General features: G+C 40.3%; 1 protein-coding gene across 1 annotated transcript in view; it reads right to left on the bottom strand.

Moving 5' to 3' along the window:
• Positions 1 to 18408, bottom strand: part of LOC139740967 (WD repeat and FYVE domain-containing protein 3-like) — a 124890-nt gene extending 106482 nt beyond the window's left edge. Inside the window, exon 1 of the mRNA XM_071651552.1 lies at positions 18304 to 18408. The gene's annotated coding sequence lies outside the window, so the exon portion shown is untranslated. The remainder of the gene's footprint in view (positions 1 to 18303) is intronic.
• Between the last annotated feature and the right edge of the window lie 6342 nt (positions 18409 to 24750).

Genomic DNA, 24750 nt, shown 5'->3' with positions numbered 1-24750 from the left:
CCTGGCAATGAATACAGCCCGAGGCCTAGTCTCCTTATACAGACCCCTTTGATACTACATTTCAACCACTGCACACCCTATAGGGCCTGTGTAGATCGGCTGCACGCTGAAAACTGCTGTTTTACATTTCCGATGCATTTCCTCATTATTCCGCTGCGCGTGCACAATTCGAGAGTGTATGCACCATCACTGTGTAATGGGCTGTCATGGCCGAGTTACATATTCACAGATTGAAGTAAAATACAAAACTCTTCTTCATAAGCATGAAACCATGGAAACCTGTCAAAATACAGCACAACCTTTAAGAAATGATGGAAAATATAATATCAATAAAGTCTACAGTATGTAGTCTAGCACGGATCTCGGCATCTGAATACATCTGTATGCATGAATCAGGACACAGGCAAGGTGCGATGCTGAGGAGTGAACCTGAGGGAGCTAGGGCATAACAACCTGGAGAGCTGAGTGGTATTCCTTGGAGAACACTGGCAGCAGGAAATGGGAGGCTGTTTACATCTCATACAACTGGCAGCGTGATTTGTACCCACTTTCTCCCCCGATATTGACTGACAAAGATGGGAAGGAAGAGAGGGGGTCTACAGGGGAAGGAATGCATGCTGGGCTACGCACCTGGCTTTGAGCATTGGAAAGAGACATTATTAAGAAAAAAACAAGATCATTGCAAATGTATGTGTATGTGTGCGTATAGTGTGTGTGTATGTGTGCGTATGTGCGTGTGTGTGTACTATGTATGTGTGTGTGTGCTTATTTTGTACTAATCCATATTCTGTTTCCATATCACATACATTGAACAATGGTGTCTTGTACTTCCATCGGAACAGTCAATACACTATGTAGGTATTTTTCAACCCTAAAAATGAGTTTAAATGTTGATAACAATATTGGCCTATCAGAATGGAACATGGTTTCAGGTCGAACAAGAACTATGATTAGTATGAATCTTGATACAACAACCGTATAAATGTGCTACTGCACTTCAAACGGCTACGTTGCAATCACTCTCACGTATAAGTGTAGTAAATGAAATATTTCAAAGCAACATGGTAAAAAACAAGCAGTGAGAACTTCATCAGTGCAACATTTCATCACAGGTCTCTGAGTTTTAGAATATTTGGCTAGGAAAATTCCGCAACATAAAGGCCCTACGTGGTTTTCTCGTCCAATCTCCACACAGGTGTGAACACTCCTTTATAGAAAACTTCCCCAATCCGCAATGGACTTGTTGAGTAGAGAGACAAACACGAGAAGAGAGTAACTTTAACACTTACAAGTACAAAAGGCCTACATATCACGCAATCAACATCACACATGCACATGACTGTACACTTCTTTGTAGGCACACAATACGGAAGGCAATGTTGAACTACTTTCACGGCCTATTTGCTCAAGTGCAGGCTGACAGCCCTACTTTCCAAAATACTAGTAGGCCCTATGCACATAACAACACTTCATCTGTACAGGAAGCCAAAAAAGTGAAGGTCACTATGCATGTGTAGTAGGTTCTTTAAACTTCTTTGACAAAACATCTTCTCCTTTGCTTTTATGGCGATCTTTATTTACAATCTTGTACTTTGTCAACAAATGCTTAGACATATCAATATTGAAGACTCTCATATCGAAACATTTTTGTGTTGATTTGATAGACTCAACCGTTGGCATAATTTCAAATGTTTCAGTGTCATGTATTTTCTGTAATTAGATCCTGACAAAACACTACAAGTGCTGAAGTAATCTTCCTTGTATGCGCCTCACGTTACTTAGAATAACTCAAAAGAGAAAGTGAGGAACCGAGCCCTGAAAGAATGCAATGCTACTTCTGATAAAATAATGTCATGAATTCAGCCATGTAGCCTTATCAGCATGCACATAAAACACAAATGTTAAATGAATATTAAAAGCATAAAATGCCACAGATTGCTTGGTACAGTACCATTTCTGTACATCACATGAAGTTTGAGAAATTAAAAAAAGGACATCATATATGTTTATATTGACTCTGCTCATGACATATCAGGGATACAATATGTGCTCACACATTTCTTGAGGCAAGAGAGTTTATTTGATAACAATAATTTGCATAAAATTTATGTGGTGCATAATAATCTAAAAGATTTGCTATACATGTGCTTTTACATAACTTCCATCTTAAACATCATAAAAGAGGTACATAAAGTTTTCAACAATTTCACAAATTCCTTCATTAATTTAGTCTCTGTTTGGCAACCTACAGCTGTACATGTACTCCACAGAATAGGCTCTGCAATGACAAACAAACAATCTTCACATGAACAGGTGGATCAAACTGGTATAATAAAGTAAATTATGCTTATATCAGAAGAATGGAGGTTTCTTATGGGTATGTACCAATATGAAGTAATCATAGTTGTCTATAGAATTTGATATCTACATGTATACAACTCCAAGGAAATCATGTTTTATTATCTTTTTTTTTAATGGACAAAGTGAGTGGGGTGTATGCACTGCACAGGAGATGCCATGGTGATAAGATAAACCAGTTCAGTAACAGCTATTTATAACACTACCGTAGATGATACATCTGCAACTGTACATGTACCGGTATGCACTCAGTCACTCATTCAGTTTCTCACAAATCACCTGCCCCATTATGCCACCATCTTGACTGATCTGCTACTTGGTGTAACACTAAGCTGCACTTCATTCAAAACTCTTCACGAGGCAAAGTCTCTAATAAATGATTGTAAACTTTTAAATACAGAACTCGTAAAATCCAATCAAAAGCAAAAGAGGCATATATGGTTGCATGAAACAAATTGAGCACTGGAGACGAGACAGCCTGACACACAGACACACACACACACACACACACACACTCAACCAATGTCGAGGTACAGACGAGGCAAATGAATCACCAACTGCAATTTTGGCGATGCGCAGTTCTAACCCCAACTAGTTGACTCTGAAAGCAAATAGAGGGTGCTACATACATGCACATGTACGTGGCGGCCGCATGAGACACATGTACAGTAGAAGATGTGCATCTTGGATGGGTGTACAAACGCACAGTGTGGCGTGTGCAGAATGTATTCCATTCTATGTAGCTGGAGTGGCAGACACTCCATAAATGTACGCAAACGGAAGGGGGGGGGGGGGGGAGAGGGGGGGGAACAGGCAGGACTTTTGGGAGGGGGAAATGCATCCCCATTCATTTCCTTTGTCTGCGATGATTGTTTACAAAATCCTGCGTAATGATCATGCACATCATGCACGGTCTGCCACGTGAACACTTGTTCCATACAAAGAGATGTTGTCTCGCGCATCTCATAATAGAGGACTGAATGCATCGTTCTGCAAATAAAAATTCTGCACATATCACCCGCAAATATACAGTGTACATACAGGTACTCTGGACTATAGTAAGAACGATGACACGACGCCCTCAAGCCCTACATGCTAATACACAATCAATGTTTCAAAATCAACAACCGCAATATCTATTCCCTTTCTGTTACAAAAAACATGTATAATGTACACAAGAAGGATCTCACATTGAGATAAATATAGAACACTTTGTGACTGCCCACGAAGTGCTCAACACACAGGCACTTTACTTCTTGACATTATGATCAACACGACAGTCCTTACTGCATAGTACACTGTAGTGTCAGCTCAAGGCAAAACAATCATTATTCCCTGCAATAGCTTTACACTGCGCATTTAATACATGCCACCAGCATAGAATTTGTGTAATCCATCAACAAAATGACGCACTTGCATGTCATAGTCCACAATGTAACAGAAAATTTACATTTATAAGTACAAAGTTGATATTATATACACATACTACATAGTGTAGATATCATACTGACAGCTGACAGACATCATTCTCACATAATGACTCATACCTTGTCAAAAGTGTGTATGCATCGTGTCCACTCTGCTTGTTAATTAACGATAATATAGTGTACATGTAATACTCAAGCTTAGTCAGTGCTATATATAGTAATGTGTGCACTTGCGCACTCGTATTCCATATCATATCTTCTACTGATGGATTATGCAGATCCAGTCCAAAAATATGATATTGCAAGGAGTAATGAATTGTACATCCAAATAAATTGCAGCAGTTGAATTATGATTTATGTCTTGAGGATTTTCATGCAGCTTATCTAGTACATTATTATTGTACCTCAGCCACACTGGGCTCAGCCTTGCAATGAAGATCAATGCAGGGAATATATTTGGCTGTTAAAGCTCCAATACAGTGCATTGCAGGTTGTTGATCAAGAGCCATGTAGGCCTACATTCTTGTTTGAATATGCAATGGTTGTTTGTGCATGTCTGAGGGGAGATTCCTTGCTGAGAAATGCTGAAATGCAACAAAATCTTGAGACTTTATTCTAACAGATTAAGTGTTAACTGGCTCCTTTTTTGTTGAACACTGTATTCGACAGATAAAGAGGTATTGCTCCAATGAGTATATAAATCATGCAAATGTGTAAAAATAGCAAAAGATAGCCTCCTTAAAAAATACATACTGTCTGTGAAGGAATTATTCACAACCCCCCAATACACATTTGTACACACACAGTAATCTTGCCATATATACCATTGTAGGAATAACTGTATGACAAAGAAAAGGATAAACAGATACATTTCATGCTATCAATTAATAGAACTAGTTAACACTAAAAAGCAGAAGTTTAACCTGAGTCTCATTCACCATGAACATAGGATATTTGGCAGATTACCAGCTCCTACATTACATGTAAAAGAAGTTACACGACATTCGTTCCTGCAACACTTGTCTCCATGAAATATCTGCACACTAAAAGCCAAACATAAATTCTACCCACAAACGTAACCCCAACCCTAATCCTAATCCTCACAGCAAACTAAACCTAAAACCCTATCACAAAAACCTAAACCCTAACTCTTCAGTTCTTGGACAAAATAAGACCAGAGCAATTGTCACAGGAGCAAATGTTGTGTCACCGTAAAGGAAATTCCTACCACATCCACAGTATCATGCTAAAATTCTCAACATTTCGGAATATTAAAAAATCCACAGAATATTCATATCATGCCTGTCGGCCGGTAATATGTCTGTGCATGGGTCAGAGCTAGGGAAGTGCACGTGCACATCTCTGTGCAGTGCCACACATACTTGTGCTCGTTACTTGAACATGAAATCACATCATATACACTTTGTAGTGGACATGGGACATGCCACTAACAGGAAAAACTGGCTCAAAGTGTCTGTCTGCATTACCAGCTGGACGAGGACATTTTGAGCATGAGCTGAAATACTAGGGATACTGTCAATATCGATAAGTTGCCGTGGAATAGTTGCTGTAATTCGGCTTCGGCACTTTGGATTTCTACAATTTTTTTTCTATTATAAGATGATACGTCAAAGGAAAATTATGTGTGGTGTGGGACATAACTCTATAGAGTAAAATTCGCAAGGAGAGAACAGCTCAAACTTGTTTTCCACTGGAAATTTCCCAGGCAGTTAAAGGACAAGTTCACCTTCATAAACATAAGGATTGAGAGAATGTAGCAATATTAGAAGAACACATCATTGAAATTTTGAGGAAAATCGGACAATCCGTTCAAAAGTTATGAATTTTTGAAGTTTTTGTGCAGTAACCGCTGGATGAGAAGACTACTGCAGTGTATGAATAACTTAGATGTCACATGCGTACAACAATATAAGGAAAATATAAAGAGAATTTCACAAAATTTCATCTTTTGAAAAAAGTACACATTCCCCTGACTCGTTACCGACATACATGTATGTTATGGGTAATATTATTCCCCGTGCCTTTAAAAAGAGGCAAGTCAAGTGCTCTTTTATTATGCGAAAAAAGTGAAAATATGTTGAATTTTCTTTACATTTTCTTTATACTGTTGTACGCATATGACTCACAAGCTGTAGTAGTCTCCTCATCCAGCGGTTCCAACACAAAAATTTTAAAAATTCATAACTTTTGCATCGATTGTCCAATTTTCCTCAAACTTTCACTGATGTGTTCTACTAATATTGTTGCATTCTCTTGATCCTTATGTTTATGAAGGTGAACTTGTCCTTTAATGTACCCTTTAATAGGCATCATACTGTATAAATAGTTATTTTTGCGAGGGTTCAATTTTTGCGAATTTTCGCGAATCACAGTTGGATCGCGAAGTTAACAACACGCAAAAATGTCGCCATACACTAGAGTAACAATGCATGCAATATAGCGTCGGTGTCAATTCGCGAAAACAACATCTCGCATTAATGTCTGTGACCTTCTAATTCGCGAAAATATCTGTACGCGAAAATAACAGCTTAAAATACAGTATTACAGAGGAATTCCAGTCCAGTTATAAGTTAGTCTGATAAGAAGAATAAAACCTTATGAACACAACAGTGAAAATTTGATTAAAATCAGACAGAAATGAGGAGAGCTAGACAAAATCTTAAAAGTTTTGCTCATTTCTGCAGAACAGTTCTCGTACAGTTAATATGAATATACCCGGTATGTACATAAATGAGTGAGCTGATGATGACACCTACAGTACACTATTGTACACTCTCCTCATACAATATGCTGAGACCTACACTTGTACACTACAAAATGTTCTGCTACAATGTAAAATGTCTCTGACCCAAATCCACTCCTCCACCTCACCCCTCCTTTTTACGCCCACAATGGTCATATCAAAACAAATCAAATTATACTACATGTAGTACTTAGCTGAAAAGCCACTAGATTCAATTGGCCCAATAAAATTTGGCTATCATTTCATGGATTTTCTGCTTAATACCATCATAAAATAAATATTTGCACAGACTGCACCATACACCAGCACTGCAGTTCAACGTATATCAGGCAAGGTGCAAATCGAAGTCCTTGTTGTATTCTTATCTTGCTAAATTCTAGCTCCGTGTCAAATTCCTGTATTTTCCCATCAGGCTCCTCTTGTCCTCCTCCTCCTCGTCTTTATTTGGCAATAAACAGCCCACTTCGAGGAAAAGTATCGCTGAAAATATCTGCCAAGCAGGCAGTTTGCACAATTGGCTGACGTCGGGCAACATCCAACTGGCCGGACAGCTTTCATTTCATTACAGCACATTTGTACTACCTCCCTTGCCCCACCCCTCCCCCCCCCCCCCCCCTTCTCTTCCTCCTGCAAATCGAAGCATCTGATTGCATTTTGATATATGCATGCTGAACAGGCATTATTAGGAGAGGCAACACAGACAGACGCCATGTGCGTGTTTGTGTGTGTGCACACGCCTTTGCCCTGTTCTGTCAGACTGCCAATGAACTCGGCCAGCTAGGAAGCGACAGTCAGTTATCAAACACAAATGAAATGGGGAAAAAAAATCTCCTAGCCATAGGGGCTGTTGACCCCATAACACTGGCAAAAACACACACTGAATAAACTGTTCAATAAGGCACTTACAACTGGTTTACAAGTTACCAACTTTATCCGCAGAAGAAGGTCACTACAGTGATACAGCAGCATCGATACTTCTTCTAGAGTCATCATCATCATAAAAAATTACAAAATATTAGAAAAAAAAACCACTGAATATAATACTGGTGCCTTTACAGTATGGGAATTACATGTACAATTTGTATGCAAATAATGTCATCTTCATTAGTTCATATCGTCAGCAGCACAAACCATGATAATCAGTAAAAAAAAAAAAAAAAGAATGGGGCAAACCATCACTAGTACAGTAGTACACACTCAATGTTGGGTCCCTGCATCCTTAGATAATATGTAGAACTTTCAGAGGAATGAACAACTACGAAAATTAATTGCGACATAAAACAAAATATAGGCAGGGCTGCACACTAAACCATTTTTTCTACTGGCCCGACCTGTCTGTTGGACCAGTAGGTACCCGGGTTTTTCTATGTATTCCTGGTCCATTCCTGAAAAAGTTACGGGTCCGACAGTAATTTTTACTAGTCAGGGACCGTCGGACCAGTGCCAGTGTTTAGTATTGATGTAGGTGCTACACATTCACTGATATTTAGGCCTATTGGTCAACTACACTAGCAGAGAAACAAGAACTAGCGAATATTTAGAGGAGTTATCAAATTTTGTGCAGAACTACTCTCATTGCAAAATTATAAATTTATGGATGAAGTTCACTTAAATCAGCACATCACAATAAACTGATTGAGCAAAAGTTTCTGTGACAGTCATCGAGAGCTGATGGAGGCAATTTTTGACATGGATTTGTCTGTGTTACTCTGGTACAGGATTAGGGAGAAGCATATTTTATCATAAATAGCTTGAGAGCAATGTTGTCATAGTTACTACAAGGAAAGAAGACAACAATTTTCTAGAATACAATGTATGTGCCAGTTACTATTGTAATCACACCCATTATTTCAACTGATTCTAAAAACTACAAATATGCTGACAATTCAAACTTACTTCCTCCTTGAATAATGCAACCAGCATTTTCACGGCAAGATTGTAAAACAGAGACCCCGTTTACAGTGCGAGGCTCGGCCACGGCTCGGCCCAGCCCCGCTTAAGTGTAAACGCGCAAAAGGCCAAATGCGAAGCCAAAATTGGCCTCGCATTTGGCCACGCTCGGCCGTGGCCGAGCCGCGGCCGAGCCCGGCCTTTTCTCAGTGTAAACGTAAACTGGGCCAAATGCGCGGCCAATTTTAGTCTGGCTTCCAAACCCTCTGCCTGTACTATTTCGTTGTTCAGGATATTAACCCCCTTAACGTCGAAAACTAGTATAGTTTAAGGTGGTTTTGTCCTGTAAAGGATTTTTTCCTTCGGCAAAGGCCTTTGCCCGAACGGCGATTTCGTCGCCACGGAATTCAGTTGGCAAAGGGTCTGAAAACCAGACAATACCAAATTGCCTTTGTTTACAAGCAGAGCGCCACTACGACAAAATATTGAAAGGTTTGAATCAAAAGCGTGGCCGAGCCCGGCAGTTTAAACAGACAAAATTGCGGGGCCTGGCCTCGCAATTGAGGCTGGGCTCGGCCGCGGCTCGGCTCAGCCCCGCACTGTAAACGGGGTCAGACACATACATGTACATTACGTATATAGGAAAGATGATATTTTCACACTAAATCCAGATCAATGAATTGCACATGATTTTGTTCATATTGCAATGTACCAAATGTCAGCACATTTCTCGTAAAGCACAGTCACATGAACAAAATATATGGCGACCATACAATAGTATTTGAACAAGTCTTATTTTTGCTTGTCTGTTTGTTTATTTTCTGTTTTGCTGGGATCACATTGCCAAAACTGCATTAAAGACAAAAAAATACTCCAATGCAAAACATTTAATACTTACAGTTAGTATTACTCGTAATATACCTGATACATGATCTCAGAACACTTACCATAGTTATGCCTGTGAAGCTATACACTATGCACCAGCTTCCTCTCAAAGGGCAAGGTGGGTTGTTGTTTACCATATCAGAAAAATCCTTCTGCTCAGGCATTTAGTAATCCCTTTAAATGTCAGACTGACAAAGGCAAAAAATTGCACAAATATACATCTACAGGTACAACCAAAAAGAAGTCTACAGTGGCTTTGCAACATCAATACAGCATACACAGTTGAACAGATACAGAAAGACTAGTATTCTCTCTAGCGGTCTCCTCATGTACTCTAAACAAAATTTGTAATCACAATGACCTATTCCGATACACACTCATTCCTCCGAAGGAGGGATGAAACAATTTACATACTACCGGACATCTTCGGCGTCACATTAAACATGACATTGAATGAGTTCACAGATGAGTAAACAAGTTTACACCCAGCAAGAGAGGACATGTTCAGTCAGAAAGCCAAGGTTTGCCCAATACCATCCCAGCTCGAATCCAAACACATCCCTGACAGCAATGTTGACTGTGTGTTCTGTGGTATTTCTGATAATACCAGACCTTCGGTGCAAACTGTAATCAAACTGTTATCCTCTGAAGGAGCTTGAAATCAGGACATGCTGGCTAAAATGTTGTTAATACTCTAGCACATGAGCTCTGTTGTCACAAACTGCGCATAGAAATGCTTGATAATGATATACATGATGTAGGTATAATACCACAAATGTATCAAATTGGACATATACAGTCCAATTTTGACTACGTTTATTTGTACACTTGCCTAAATCTTTATAGGAGACTTTACAGCTGACATTGTACTTTTGTGACAGTTGTGATTAGCTTTGCTAGACGAGAACTAGGGTTGTTGTTTTTTAATCCTAACTTAGGGGGGTCTGGTCATCCAGCATGAGGTCAGCGTACGTTTTTATGGAAACCAGTGGGCGTGCATTTTTCCTCGAGAGTGGGCAGTTTCTCGTGCGCACACATACAATGTTGTATGCACTCTGCCACGAAAAGCGCAGGTCACCAACAATGAGTGTCTTGTTTTAAACGCCACGACCATTTAAAGTCCCCTTGTCTGCAGTAAACATGGCACAACCTCCACAGGTTACCTCAGATTCGTGTTTTTACCCTGTCTAGCATGATCTTTACTTCAGACTCATACCAGACTCCCTCCAGACTCATGCTTTGTGTTTTGTGCCATGTCTGTTTAGAGTCCCCATCGAGGTTTAACACAGCCTCAAAAGGTTCAGCTGTGTTATGGGGGACTCTAGATAGGGTGTAAGATAGAGTAAAGATGAATAAAATATGATTTCATCACAAAAACAAGTTTGCATGATAAGAAGCCCTATAACAAATATGTAAGTTCTTCAACTTTCCCCATCACATTTACTATGGTACACATTGTAAATCTACTCACACACACATACACACACACACACACACACACACAAACAAACAAACATTTTTATACATGAGATGCAGGGTTTTACTGCTCTTGTCCACATGGTTGCAACACATATCCTATATCACGACAATAAATCACAAAATAACTTGGAATTCCAGAATGTTTGTTATCACCACCAACAATTAAAGAGATGTTTGAAATCACAAAATTTGCCTAATCCATTGAAGGTACGTTTCACAGTGTAGTCTTCATGCGATGTTTGATGTTCATATATGACTGCTTTGAATGGATACTTTGGGTTTTTCTGGAATTTTTTCAAATTACATAATAACAAATATTATGCAAGTTTGGGCTATCTGTGTGAGTGAGCACACTACTGTATGGGTTATTCACATATGCATGTTTCACATGCAGTGTAGGAGGAAGAACTGCTTGCTCCTTTAAGCCACGGTTGAGGTTTAGTGGTCTGACTTGTAGAGCCCGCAGGTCGAGAGTTGATTCAACATGACCTCCAAACCTGCCCCTGAAAAGTTGCACACAATTTGAACGTGTCATATCCTTGGACAGGTGATGACTCAATACACTCACCAAGGCTCTGGGGTCACTGGTAAATAGCTGCATCATTTCTCTACACAGTGAGGCCATTTTCATGCCATCCAAAATATTGTCCTACTACAGAGCTTCAATGCCACTGTACTCAAATTCTTGGTACAGATATTTCAGCATCAGAAAAATGCACAACCAACTTCAGGGATGCCAACCTTGTAGGCCTAAATAGCACTGCAGTATTCTGTGGACTGCAAAGGCATATCATTGGAGGGTATTCAGTACTACACTGTATGCTGTACTTTAACCTTTTATGCACTAGAAATCCATAATTGGGGGAAAACAATATTTCCCATGAAACATGAAGTATGGGGGCGAGAAATAGGCCAAAATACTGAAGAGAAAAAAAGTTGTCACTCTGCAAGTTTTGTCCACTGACATTACTTCATTTCAATAATCAACTTTTCTCTTAATTTAGTACAACAGTACAAATGTGTGCACCATCTCCACAGAGGTGACTATATTACAGACTGTGCCCACTGAAAGTAAAGCAGTACTACCGGTAAAAGGGAAATAAGATGTTGTTCCAGTGATTCACAAGTCTGTGAATCATGCTAAATTTTGAATACCACAATGTCGCAAGACTAGAACAAAATGTGGTGTGCACTTAAAGTCACAGAGATCAATGAAAAACAGTATGTACAAAAGTATGAGGATTTTTGTGAAAATCAATTGATACCAACCGAAAGCAGAGTCAATGCATACCCCCCCCCCCCAAAAAAAAGAAAAAAAAAGAGAGAAATATTCCCAAGAGGTCACAGATAAGATTTTGTTTTTGCTGATGCATGACACAATGATGTCTACACGCCTGACATACATGTATGTGTACTGTCATCACCATCAAAATCTGACCCTAGCCAGCTGGCATGAGAAAGTGCTCAATGTCCACTCACACTGATACTGACCTTTTGGTCAAAGCACCTGTTATTGTAGTCTGACCAAAACAGAGATCAACAGCTGACCATCACCCATCTCCGCTACCCTGTAGTACCATCACACAACGGCCCTACTGTAGTTGTCCCCTCCCATCCTTTTTATTTTGTTTCCAGGAGCACTGCAGATACTTACCACTGTGTCAGTGGCTTGCAAGGATCCACATCTTTGTTCCTGCAACAACTGCTCCCATGAAATATCTGCACACTAAAAGCCAAACATAAATTCTACCCACAAATCTACTATAACCGTAGCCCTAATCCTAACCCTCACATCAAACTAAACCCAAAACCCTATCACAACCCTAACCCTAACCATAACCCTAAAGGCCGTGTCACACCATTCCCCGCAAGCTACGCGGGCTTGTGGCGAGGAGGTAGTTTCCAGCACGTAGAAGATTTTCAGCGGGCGAACAAGAATGTTTGCAATATTCATTCATGCTTTGTCATACCATATGGGGGAACTTCTGCGGCTTGACTTGCGGGGAAACAAATTTACTCCCCGGAACTCTCCGCAGTCGGTCCGCACCTGACAGTATCTAGCGTGTAGTTGCCCGGAGGTGCACACACAAGTCCGATTTAACCGCAGCCAAGTTTTGAGCATGACCAAAGCTTTTTCCGGGTGAGTCGCAGGAATGCCCGTAGAGGTCCACGCAGAATGCCAGTAGGAGACCCTTAGCGGCAGTACTTCCCAGGCAATTCCCACGCAGGTACTTCGCAATCCCGTATGCAGCCAAGATAATGAAATTCTGTGAGATTTCAGCCATTCCATTAGAGGAATTCCTTCACTGAGTTGTCAGCCCCCACGCGACTGGTACAAAGGTCACACAGTATACTCGCAAGTATAACGCGTCCAGCAAGTAAGACACATGCGCTGACTCGCACAAATCCTTTTCCGCCCTCAGGAATGTCCGGTAAGCTAGAAAATCCCTACACGTAACAAGCCCGAGTAGCTTGCCTGGAAAGGTGTGACAGGGCCTAAACACGGTTGCAGACGTAAAAAAATATGCGTGCGCACCTCCGGGCGACTACTTTTGAGATACATGCTAGGTACTGTCATGTGCGGATCATCTACGGGGACCTCCGGGTAGTCAAAATTGTTCTTTGCAAGTCGCACGCAAGGCTGGTGTGACACGGCCTTAAGTCCTTGGAGAAGAGCAAATGTCGGGTCACCCAACAGCACATACTGCATCTTTGTGTAATGATAGCACACTAGGCTAGACAAATTTTGAAGTTGAAAGATATTGGTAGAGAAATCCAGTTCCCAGAGTGTACACGAACATGAAGACATGCATACATATACATTGTACATTGTACACACACCCACACACTTGGCTTGCCATAATCATTTGCTGCACTCTTTATGTTGAACTTGAGATGTACGCTGTTATTTTTACATACCATTTTCGAGAATGAGGAAGTCACGGACATTTTCGCGAGATGTTGTTTTCGCGCATTGATACAGAGGCCTTTATAAGCGCACTATCACCTTGGCACATGGTGACATTTTTGTGTGTTGTTAAATTCGCGGTCCAACTGAGATTCGCAAAATTCGCGAAAATTAAACCCTCGCAAAAATAACAGCTTATAGGGCCTACTGTATTTACATACAGTGTACATGGATATTGCAAGTAAATTACATTGGTGCCACTTTTTCAGTAGGCAGTACATGTACAACCACACACGTGTGTCTTTACCAATAACTCAATAAGTTGTGAACAGATTTTGATGAAACTTACAGACCGAAAAATGATGACACATGAAACAGATTATTAAATTTTGGAAGTGATCCAGGTATTTTATCATTTTTTTTTTTTCACAACAAAAAAAATGATGAGGTAAACACAAGGCGTCTTTATCTTGGGAAATTGGGCGATTTTCAGCATGCAGGTATGGATGGAAATGAGCTACTTGGCAGAGGTGTGTACTCTCCAAGTGCTTTTCTAATTTATCAAAACCAGACCTTTAGTAGGGTGTCTGGTAGATTTTTGCAACTGGAGAAATACAAGTCATTTCACACTAAAACATACATATCCATAATGTCCATAGTTAACATAATACATGTGCAAAATTTCTCACCATAATCATGAAAAATGGTGAAGTTATGAGCAAATAAAAACAGGGTATTTTTCATCCTCACGCTGTCAAAACCTTGGCGAAAAAGTGGGTCGCGAGCGTAATGAAATTCACTGTCAAGCGCACTCCAGTGGGCGGTGCTATTCACTGCGTTTATCACATTCAAAGCGCGCGTGTTTCTAAGGCTAAGCGCGCATCCTTGTCAGCTACAAATAATAGCACACACCTACCCAGCCAGCTGTGCGAGGCCCGCTTCGATCCCGCGGCACGCACTTGTACTTGCACTCGCACGCGATTTGTACACACGGGTTTACGAGACCGATGACCCATCATACATACAAACGTAGGTCTAACAGCGCGGCGGAGTAAAAGCGCACACAGTAGTGGTGCATGTGCGATATGTAGTACAGTGTACATGGAGACACGCACATGTACCGGTACTCACGTACGTACCGGCGGTGCGCTATAGCAGCTGTGCGGAGGCTGAACACCGTACCTATGCATGCAAAACCGACTCGACTGTATGGAGCTTCGCGTAAGTGCGCGCCGTAACCACGAGTCATGGCGTGTAACTACGTGTCTAGACTTGTAGGCCCCGCCTCGCTTAGTTCGCTGATGCTGTTACTATGCTGACAAGGGTATCTTAATCGCTATTTCGCGGGTTTATCCTGGGGAATAAGCGAAAAACCAATGCTATTTTTGGATTCAGCACCATTGAATCCTTCTACACCGGTATGGCCAGTTTCACAGTCGGACGGAACAGCCGAGTTATAGCGATGTTTAGGCTTAAATCTGAATTTAGGTAGCAATATGTCTTGATATCTAAACTCGGCGTAGGACGAGAAGAATGAGACCACCACAAGCTTTCATATGATACCAAATTTATGGAGATTTGTTCCCGGGATAAACCCGCGAAAATGCCTGAAAAGTGATTTTAAGCCAAATTTGTGGGTCCACTTTTTGACCGAACGCGCGCCCTACGTTTACCCATTGCCCAACACGCACTGAACGCATCTGGTAGTCGTAAGTTTGTTTGAAAACGCTAGCGCTTTTGCATTCAAAATGTGACTTTCGTGATATCATTTAGTATCGAAGATAATACGATAGATTTCTCTTATTGTAAAAAATGTTTTGAAGTAGTTTTATGTTCTGTAGATGCATGTAGACCTAGAAAATGTAGGTCAAAGATGACTTGTGAACTCGCGACTTTTGCGTGAATTTCGAAGGGGATGACAAAGCGCATCGCGCTACCGACGCCCTACCTTTAGACAGCTTAATTTTTCCTCTTTATTTTCACTCCATTCTCACTCTTGCAATAGATTGGGGGACTTCTGATCGAACTGAGAATCAATCGCAAAGCTACAACTGAGTCTCAGGACGTTGGGACAGCACGCAAGCCTAGCCAAGCAAGCTGTGAGATTTTCAGAGCCAGCTTGCGCATGTGTGGGAGGAGATGCTTGCAGGAAAGGTGCCGAAAGGCTGGTGGACAGCAGAATTCACGAAGAAAGTGAACTTGTAATACCTACAAAGTGATTAGTTTGCTGACAAATTTGAGTACCAACCTACTCTATCAGTGTGGAATAGTAATTTGGAATATATGCACAAGATCAGGTTAGTTCTCATTTTATTTTTCTCTTTACGAATATTTGTAAAATGACGTCAGACTTCACTCTCATGGGGTTGATTCGTGCGTGAAGAGGCGAGAGCAGCAGAAAAGAGCACCAAAAATTTCACGTCAGATCAGGCCAATAGGTGCGGCAGCCCTGCATGCATTAAGTGAACCAGATGGCACATCTGTGTTTCGGTGGGTCGCTGCACATCGGCTGATTGAAACTCGATTTTTGTCAAAAAGCGCAGACAGAATTTCTTTCTTCTTTTCATCATGGAGAGTGGACATGTGTGTGTATGTAACAGAAAATCACCGTGCGTGCGAACTTGCGATAAATTTATATGTAAGATGTGAGATGAATGATGAGTGAACAGGGCCAGGGGGCCTCTCACTACACGCAGCCGCTGTCGCGAAGCGACAGCGGCTGCACGTCTACTCCTTCGCAGACGTTGTCATTTTTCAGTGGTGGTTGTGCGACTCCTTCATGAATATCTTTTTTAATCGTGGAAAACTAAAATATAAGGAATCCCCGTAATCTATGATAATCATCCAATAATCGGTATGCATATTTTTTTTTAATTACGTCAAAAACCTACCGAAATCCGTCCTTAAAATCAGGTCTGTGAGCGTCCGTATTGCTTCACTCCTCATCTTCTGCGTGTTATTGAATGGCAATCACTCTCCTATGCTACAACGTAGGTAGTCGGAGGTAGTCGGAGTGACGTCATATCATGAGAGCAGCACGCGCGGAAATACATGGTAGAAGACGACAAGCTTTACGTAACACACGAAACGCACGGGCGTACGTAAAATGCTAACACGGTACCTCAGGTTGAGCGTTCGTGGCTGTTCGTTTATTTTGTGAATCATCGCACAATCTACTCCGAAAAATTTAACAATAAGGTTTGGATACCAACAAAACACCAAATTCAACTCAACCATCAGCAACATACGATATAGGTGGGTGGTATTACTGTTCAAATCAAACAAAATAAAAGATATTTTTGTGGTCTTGCCGTCAAAAGCGACAGTCGTTTACGTACGTTTAAACACTCTTCACTAGTATAGTGAGGTGCCCGCACCTCGTCAGGGGCCCGAATACCGTCACCCCGTTTAAAATTGTTTTGAGCGCACTTAACAAAAATGTATGCCCGGGACTGTGTTCAGTACGCTTGAAACTTGGCAGGGCTACCACAACCAAGCAAATTGTGGTGAAAACCGAACAGTTTTTCGCGAAAATCTGAAATTTTAATAGGGCTATAGGAATACGTGTTGTAAGTCACCCGCACACATCTTTTACGTGTATGTCTATGGGAACATCACGGTCACCCGCACACGTCTTTCACGTGCTAAGTCTATGGGAGAGCGGGTGACGAGTTGCGGGCCCCTTCCTTAGCGCGCAACTTTTTTGCATCGTTCGCGTTTGTCAATGACACCTGCAAATTTTCAATATCGATCAGTGAACTTGTGATTCCATTGGAATTTTCAGCATTTTTCCTGTATGTGAGTTGGATTTCAAAGAATTTCAGTGGCAAAATGTGATTCAAATATGGGCAAACATTAACTATGACGAGGTGCGGGTCACCCAAGTATACATGTCAGACTGCTGTGCTGTGCACAGCGGTCTGGTCAGGCTAGGGGGCCTCATGAGCATCTCGCTCTGAGGGCCTCGGAGTCGGATGAGCTCTCCGGCCATGCTCAAATTCCCATATGAGGAGGGATCCTTATCACTTTATCAAAAGTTTTAACAAGAGCCGGAGGAGCCCCCCTCATGAGTGGATTTCCCGGACTGTTCTACAACTTACAAGTAAAGGTAGTAGTAGGCCAAGAGAGAGGAGGCCCTTCTTGTTAATACCACCTCTTGCCGTGCACTGCCACTTGACACTCTATTCTCTAACAAAGTTAGCTAGAACTTGTCTAGTGACTCCAGAAATGCACCAGATGATGTGCATTATTGCCATGGCCAACGCACTGCCACTGCGGTGACAGCAGCAGCGCAGTGCAATTGCACAGTGCCAGTGTGGCTTCAGTACATTGCCGTGAGGAAGCCGGCTTTACGGGATGCCGTACCGTGTAGAAATTCTACAGCAGTACACCAGCGTACCGAGAGTATGGCCAAAAAAATAAAAGGAAAAAAAAAAAAATGACATCCGCAACAACGTTACTCCCTCCCTACATTCACACTCATCTCGCACTCTACGAGGAACGAAAAACTGTCAAATGTTACGACTTAATACAACTCGTAGGTGAAAATAAGAAGCAGGTTATCACGCATAACTGCATTACTATGCACATACCTTGAAAACACGGGCAAAATCAGCACACAATTGTATTATTCCAAGTTTCCGTACACCGATTCATTCACTGACTGATTCACTGCACAGCAGCCATATTGGCCGAATGTTATTATAAGTGTACGCATGCGTGGAGGATCTAGGAGGCGTGCACGTGTAGCATCATAATAAATGTGAGATGCAGATGTAATAGGGAAGTGACAAGAGGAACTGAGTCTCCTGTGAGTTGGCACTTCCGCAATAAGAGTACTTTATTGCCAATAATATAGTCAGTTCAGAAATACTCCAATAACATTGTTATCTCTGTTAGAATCAATCCCAGAACCCACTGTTGTTAGACTTGTCACGTTAAGATGAGGTTTAAAAAAAAAAAAATATCTACCAATCAAAAAAGTAATGCCTAGCTCCCACAGGTGAGCGTATTAAACTGACCTTCTTGGATTAAAAAGAAAAGAAAAGAAAAAGAAATCACAAACAATGAAAGAAAGAAAATTCACAGAAACATGGATGAAGTCTGAATTTCATCCAAGCTTGATAAACATACCAATATCTCTTGGGGACACATCAGAGAGGTAAACACAGCAAAAAAGTCGGATAGATAGATAGGTGGATAGATACATTATCTGCGTACATAGGCCTACATGCATAATTTCCAGACACAGACAGACCGACCGAGAAATAGACAATAAAAGATAGCACTTATGAATTCAGGCCCGTAGCCAGGGGGGGTGCGTCGGGTGCGTACGCACCCCCCCCCCCCCCAAATTCTGAAAGGTCCACTTTTTCATAATAACGGTTTTTAGCAATTCTCAAGATAACAATCCAAATAAATATAAAGACACATTATATGCTACGTAAATGTGGAAGAGTACGTTTAACAATGTTAAAAATAATTGTACGAAACCATTTTGTTGTATGAACCATCGGATCGTCCCCATGCACACAAACACAAATGTTATGTATCAATTTGTGCGAGCTATATTGGCACTGCATGCCATGGCCCTTGGCGCGTGTGACCGGTGTTTTTTTTTCCACTGACCGCCCGAGTACGTGCGATTCGTGGGTGACATTGAGGTTGACACTTGCATTTTTTCACAGGAACAGAGGTAAGTGGATGAAAATCTAATAGCCTCAAGTTTACATATATGATAAAAATTAAAGAAATTTCCTCGAAATTACTATGATCGAAAACCTGAGACATTTTATATCTACGTCTCACAAAGATATAGTACATGCATATATAAGTACATGTTGGCATGATAATGCCTGGGGATAGATTATTATGTCAACTATTTTCCATTATGAATGCATGCTCCAATCAAATTGTGAAAAGGTGGTCATGAATTAGCATTTCTTACGAACGATCAGGAGAGACAAAACAAAATGAAAGGCCTGTCTTACTCCAGTTCTCTTGTAACACTCATTGGGCCATTATGCATGCCTAACGAATTATAATAGCTGCTTTTTCTAGCCCTTTTGCTAGTACCAACATTCGAGAAAAGATCATCTATCAAGTAACTGTACGATCTCCGACCGTGCATAATCTAATGCTTTTAAACACACTTGCCTACTCGCCTTCAGCTGGCATTTGCTTACGGTTCCAACAAAAGAATTCACCCGACCCGTAAGAGGGTATGAGAGAGAATGGAAAGTGCTGAGCTATGAAGTAAAATGGTAAAGTAAAAAGTTTGTCAGATAGTATTACAAAAGAAACTCATTCTTTTTTGTTTGTTTATTTTATCATTATTTACTTATCTCTCTTCTAACTTAAAGGTAGTGGATCTCTTTGCAGCCCAAATTCGAAAATGCCTAGAGACTGCTAGTAACCAAATATGCTACTATAATTTAATAAATAAGAAATAACCATTCCAGTATGTATCTTAGTGTGCACAGTAAGACAGATCAAATCAAATAGGAAAACATCTGAGCACTAAGCCTGAGGTCTGAATTTGCACTCAACTTCTTCCAATGGCTAACGGATGTTTAATTTTTGAATTTCACTGACCTCCAAATTTCACAAAGAAAACCTTCTTAGCATGATGGTTAATATGACATTTGACTGATATTGGAGATGTTTGCGAATCGGATCTACTACCTTTAATATTATTAAATCTAAAATGATTATTTGAAAGTTCGGAAATGCTGGAAATATCCTACCACAAGGAGGCAAAATATAAATGGTTCACATTTACAATTCATTTTGTTTTAAAAATTTTCTTATTTATTTTCATTTTTGACAAACTCGCATACCAACGGCTGATATACTGTATAGTAAAGTGAATGTTTCATCTTCCAAACAGCATCCAATGGGATGGAAAACTCCAACTGAAAGGTGGACACCGTGACCATACTCGCTAAAGAAAACGCGTAATAGGGGTCGTTTTTTCTCACGGATTAGATGGAAAGTGTGATGTACGAGCGTATATAATCAAAGGGTATCAAAAAGGCCGAAATTTGGGAAAATGGTATATTGTTCAATCATTATGAAGTACTTCTTTAGGGTGCAGGAAACGATTAAGGAATACTTGTTTTTAAGGCCCGAAAAAATCATATGATCATTACTCGTTTAGGGGCCATTTTGAAAGTCCATGTATGAGCATGGTGTCCACCTTTTAATTGTCGCTACCCCTCCCGGGACAGTATCAAAGGACCGTTTTGTTAATTAACGCAATCCCCCCTTCCTTTAAAAATCCTGGCTTCAGGTCTGCTAACGCGGGTATACAATAGAAAAAATAATAGTTAAAACAACACCAGGAAAATCACTATTCTCAATTTTGCGGCGCGCTACGCGCGCAGAGTCTCGAACACAATTAAACTTTGCAACTTCCTGGCAAAAATGAGTTTTTACTATTTCCTAGATGAAATACCGTAACGCGATTGCATGCAACAGACAAAAATACAAATTTCCTCGAGACTTTAAAACGTCATTAAAACAGTCAAATTTCACAATTTGCGGCGCGCTTCGCGCGCAAATTCTTATACAACTTTTGTAGTTCGGTCGTCCAAAGAATATATATATATATATATATATATATATAATGTGTGTGCGTGTGTGTGTGTGTGTGTCATCATTGGTATTGGTACCGAAGGTCCGTTTTTTTTAGTGACCGCACCCCCCCTTGAAAAATCCTGGCTACGGGCCTGTGAATTTATGCACTGCAATAGTTAAATCAGGATACTGATTATATCAAACTGTAAATACGTCATTATGCTTCCAGTATAATGTCGCTGCGATACTGATAACTTTCGATCCATGAATCGCATGCCGTGGGTTGTTGTTCAATAACAATTCAACCGCAACTAAGATCATGATCACGTCCAGGGAATTTCCGAGAATGATCTTCATGTCACGTTATACAGTCCGCCTAAATGGCGCGAATATTTATAACAGTAGGTAAACAAGCCGCGATATCATTATGGTGTTTAAAATCAATTAAATTATGAGAAGAAAACAAACAAACAAGCAAGCAAGCAAACGACAATTTTTGTTCAGGCACAGTATAGTATAGGCCTATAGTATGCTAATTTTTGCATGCAGTTAGGCCCTATAGAAGAAAAAAAACCTGTTTTTATGTCCACATAATCGTATATAGTAGCCCGTAAAACCTAGAAAAGTATCTTATTCTTGTCACAATTCTGACCTGAGTAGAAATGAAGAACCAATGTTCCTTCACGATTATACAGAAGTGAATGTATGATTTATTTCGTAAAATTTCTTAGGATTCGTGTAGTCATTAATATGTGTGGTTATCGGTCCATTTTGAAAGATACATTTCGAATGAATTTTCAACTAAGATTGCATAATAATTATAAATACGGTATATGGGGTTGCCAACAATGTCCTATCTTAGGATCATTATGAGATAACACCGCATGACCCACATCCTATAGGCCTGCCTGATATTTCGAGCAGTACCTACATCTCTAGAGGCGACCAAATGATTTATAACTTTATTCACTTATATAGGGAATTTGATAGCATAGAGAGCAAGAGGACATTTTTTCCCACTTTTCTATTGCATTCGTTGTTAAACTGCTTTTAGACGAGTTGGTTTTAACATTGATTTCATCGTTTTTTAGTTGACCACGCTGGTGCCATGGTTTGCGTTAATAATCCCTATGGTTTCAGTGTATATGCTGTAATTCATTTTCATTCTTGAATTCTCAGCCCAGACTATAACCGACGAGAGAAACTTAATTTTCTTGTCATTTAAAGAAACTCAAAGAAAAAAAAGAGAATCAGCAAACTGTTGACTGAATGTCAATTGGAGGCTTGTGAGACGATGACATCATTAATCTAACTCCATTTTTTTTTCAATTCTAATGAAACCTTCACAATTTCTCCAATTGGTTTACACGTAGTCATCTTACACTACTTTATGTACATGCCTATACAAATTTTCTTAAGTCAATTTTGACACTCAGTAGAAGTTGCATGAACGGTTGTTCACTTTAAAAGATGGATCGTCCATTATATCGAGATGTACCTTTCTTATCGAAACTCCCGTGAGAAAAGCAACAAGAATATCATGATTGCGATAATAACAATAATATTGCGTGATAAAAACAACAATAGGAACAGGTGAGTCTCAATAAATTCTATCTGATTGTTGTAGACTTAGATATTGGTGCTTGCAAGATGAGTGACAGATAATATCTTTATGTTTGATGAAATGAAATAAAATTAAATCTTTAATGCTGGTCATGTCGGATAACTGTAGTTATCTTTTTAAATTCAGTTCAGGTCATAGGTCAGTTTCGAAAGTTCACTTCACAGCCGAGGCTGAACTATGTGTCATCATTTACCCTGAGCATCAGCATTCGTTTACATGCAATGTATTACATCGAGAATCTTTGATTATGTATTACCATCGTCCTTATCATTTTCACACCCCTTAGCACCCTTCATACGCATTTCACGGTGAATGTAATGTGTACAGATATGAGCGAGAATATTGTATAGTTTGTTTTTGTTTGTTTGTTTGTTTGATGCTGTCTTTCATGAATGTGCCCCATTTGATCACTATCTTGAAATCATGTGAAATTATTTCCTACACTTAAAATGTAGCCATTGTAGGAACTGAACAATTCTCGAGTGAGGAAACGCTCGGCATTTTCTATTGTTCTAGAGACTCGTCGTCGTTGCAGTATACTAGGAAGTGATGATATTAAATTTACTCTCAATTATTCTTTAAATAGAAATTACGTGTTTCGTATGACGAATGAACACCAAAATTATGACCAACGCCAAGATGAAAAGCTTATAAGCATTTGTCATGATTTTCTTAGAAAGGGGGTTCACTTAGTAAGTAGGAAGAAAAGAAAATATGAAATATCATAAATCTGAATCTGTCACTGATTCAGAGATTCAAGGATAATTTCAAGTGCTTGTTTCCACACAAGTAGGCCTATACCTCGATAGTGATGTTATAATATGCAGGGTATAGCTAGCTGTGCAATCTTTTGGTTTCATTTATTCGATTTCAGTCATCTATTCTATTCTACTTCTTGAGTCACGCTTGTATGTTTTGTGCTGCTCGTCGTTGTTTAGACAAGGGTTTTATTTTGACCATTTTTTACAATAGCACTTTTCCAAGCGTGTATGAAAAAAAAAACATGAACACAGAGGGCGCGCGTGCATAAAGACAAACGTCGCAGCAGAGTCTGCACCACTGATCTGTACCGAAGGAGATCAACTTACAGTCTGCACCCTTCTGACTGACGGCATCCCCACCCCTGAAATCCATGAAATTTCGGCCAAATGTTAGACAATTGTGGTGTGGTGTCCCTTAAACAAGGTGAGCGAGTCAAACCATACCTCGCATTTCCTGTCCGTCAATTTGTCCACTCCAATCCTCTGTAAGCACGGAATAATCGCCTACACAACTTTTGTCACTGATCCTCATTCAAGTATAACAATACCTGTCACACCGTTTTACATCCGAAGTGAATCAATTGAAACACTGTACATTATAAAGCAGAGTGATCACTAATGATCCTATATAGGAAAGAATCGAATGCGATTGTCTACTTGAAGTGTGCGGCCGTTGATTAGGTGATCTACCTCCTCCTGATCTTTAGAGACAGGGTCATTGTTCTTCCTTGATTGAGTTCTTGATCCTGTTGTTCCCGCCAGTCAGTCAATCTGTGTCGGTCGTCTGCTCGCCAAGCTTTTGTCGCGCTTTCAATAGTCTTAATCACAGCAGTATTGGTGATCTTTTGTCTTCCGACGTTAACGACCCGTGATCCTATTGAAGTGACTCCTCATCCTTGACCTTTCATTATATCATCCTCCTGACGGACGGGATGGACTGCTTAAGGTGAAGTGCGATTCTTTAAAGTGGAAGTCAACTTGTGCACCTAGCAACGATGACACAACCCACCCAGATGTCGATGAATGTTGGAAGGACCGCGCGCATTCTCTCGCTGGCGAGTTGCACAGTTACCTTG

Source organism: Diadema antillarum, unplaced genomic scaffold, assembly GCF_040938485.1.
Source record: "Diadema antillarum isolate AM-2024a unplaced genomic scaffold, OU_Dant_1.0 seq00000893_RagTag, whole genome shotgun sequence".
NCBI classification, from domain to species: Eukaryota; Metazoa; Echinodermata; class Echinoidea; order Diadematoida; family Diadematidae; genus Diadema; species Diadema antillarum.
This window is presented reverse-complemented; position numbering and strand designations above follow the sequence as displayed.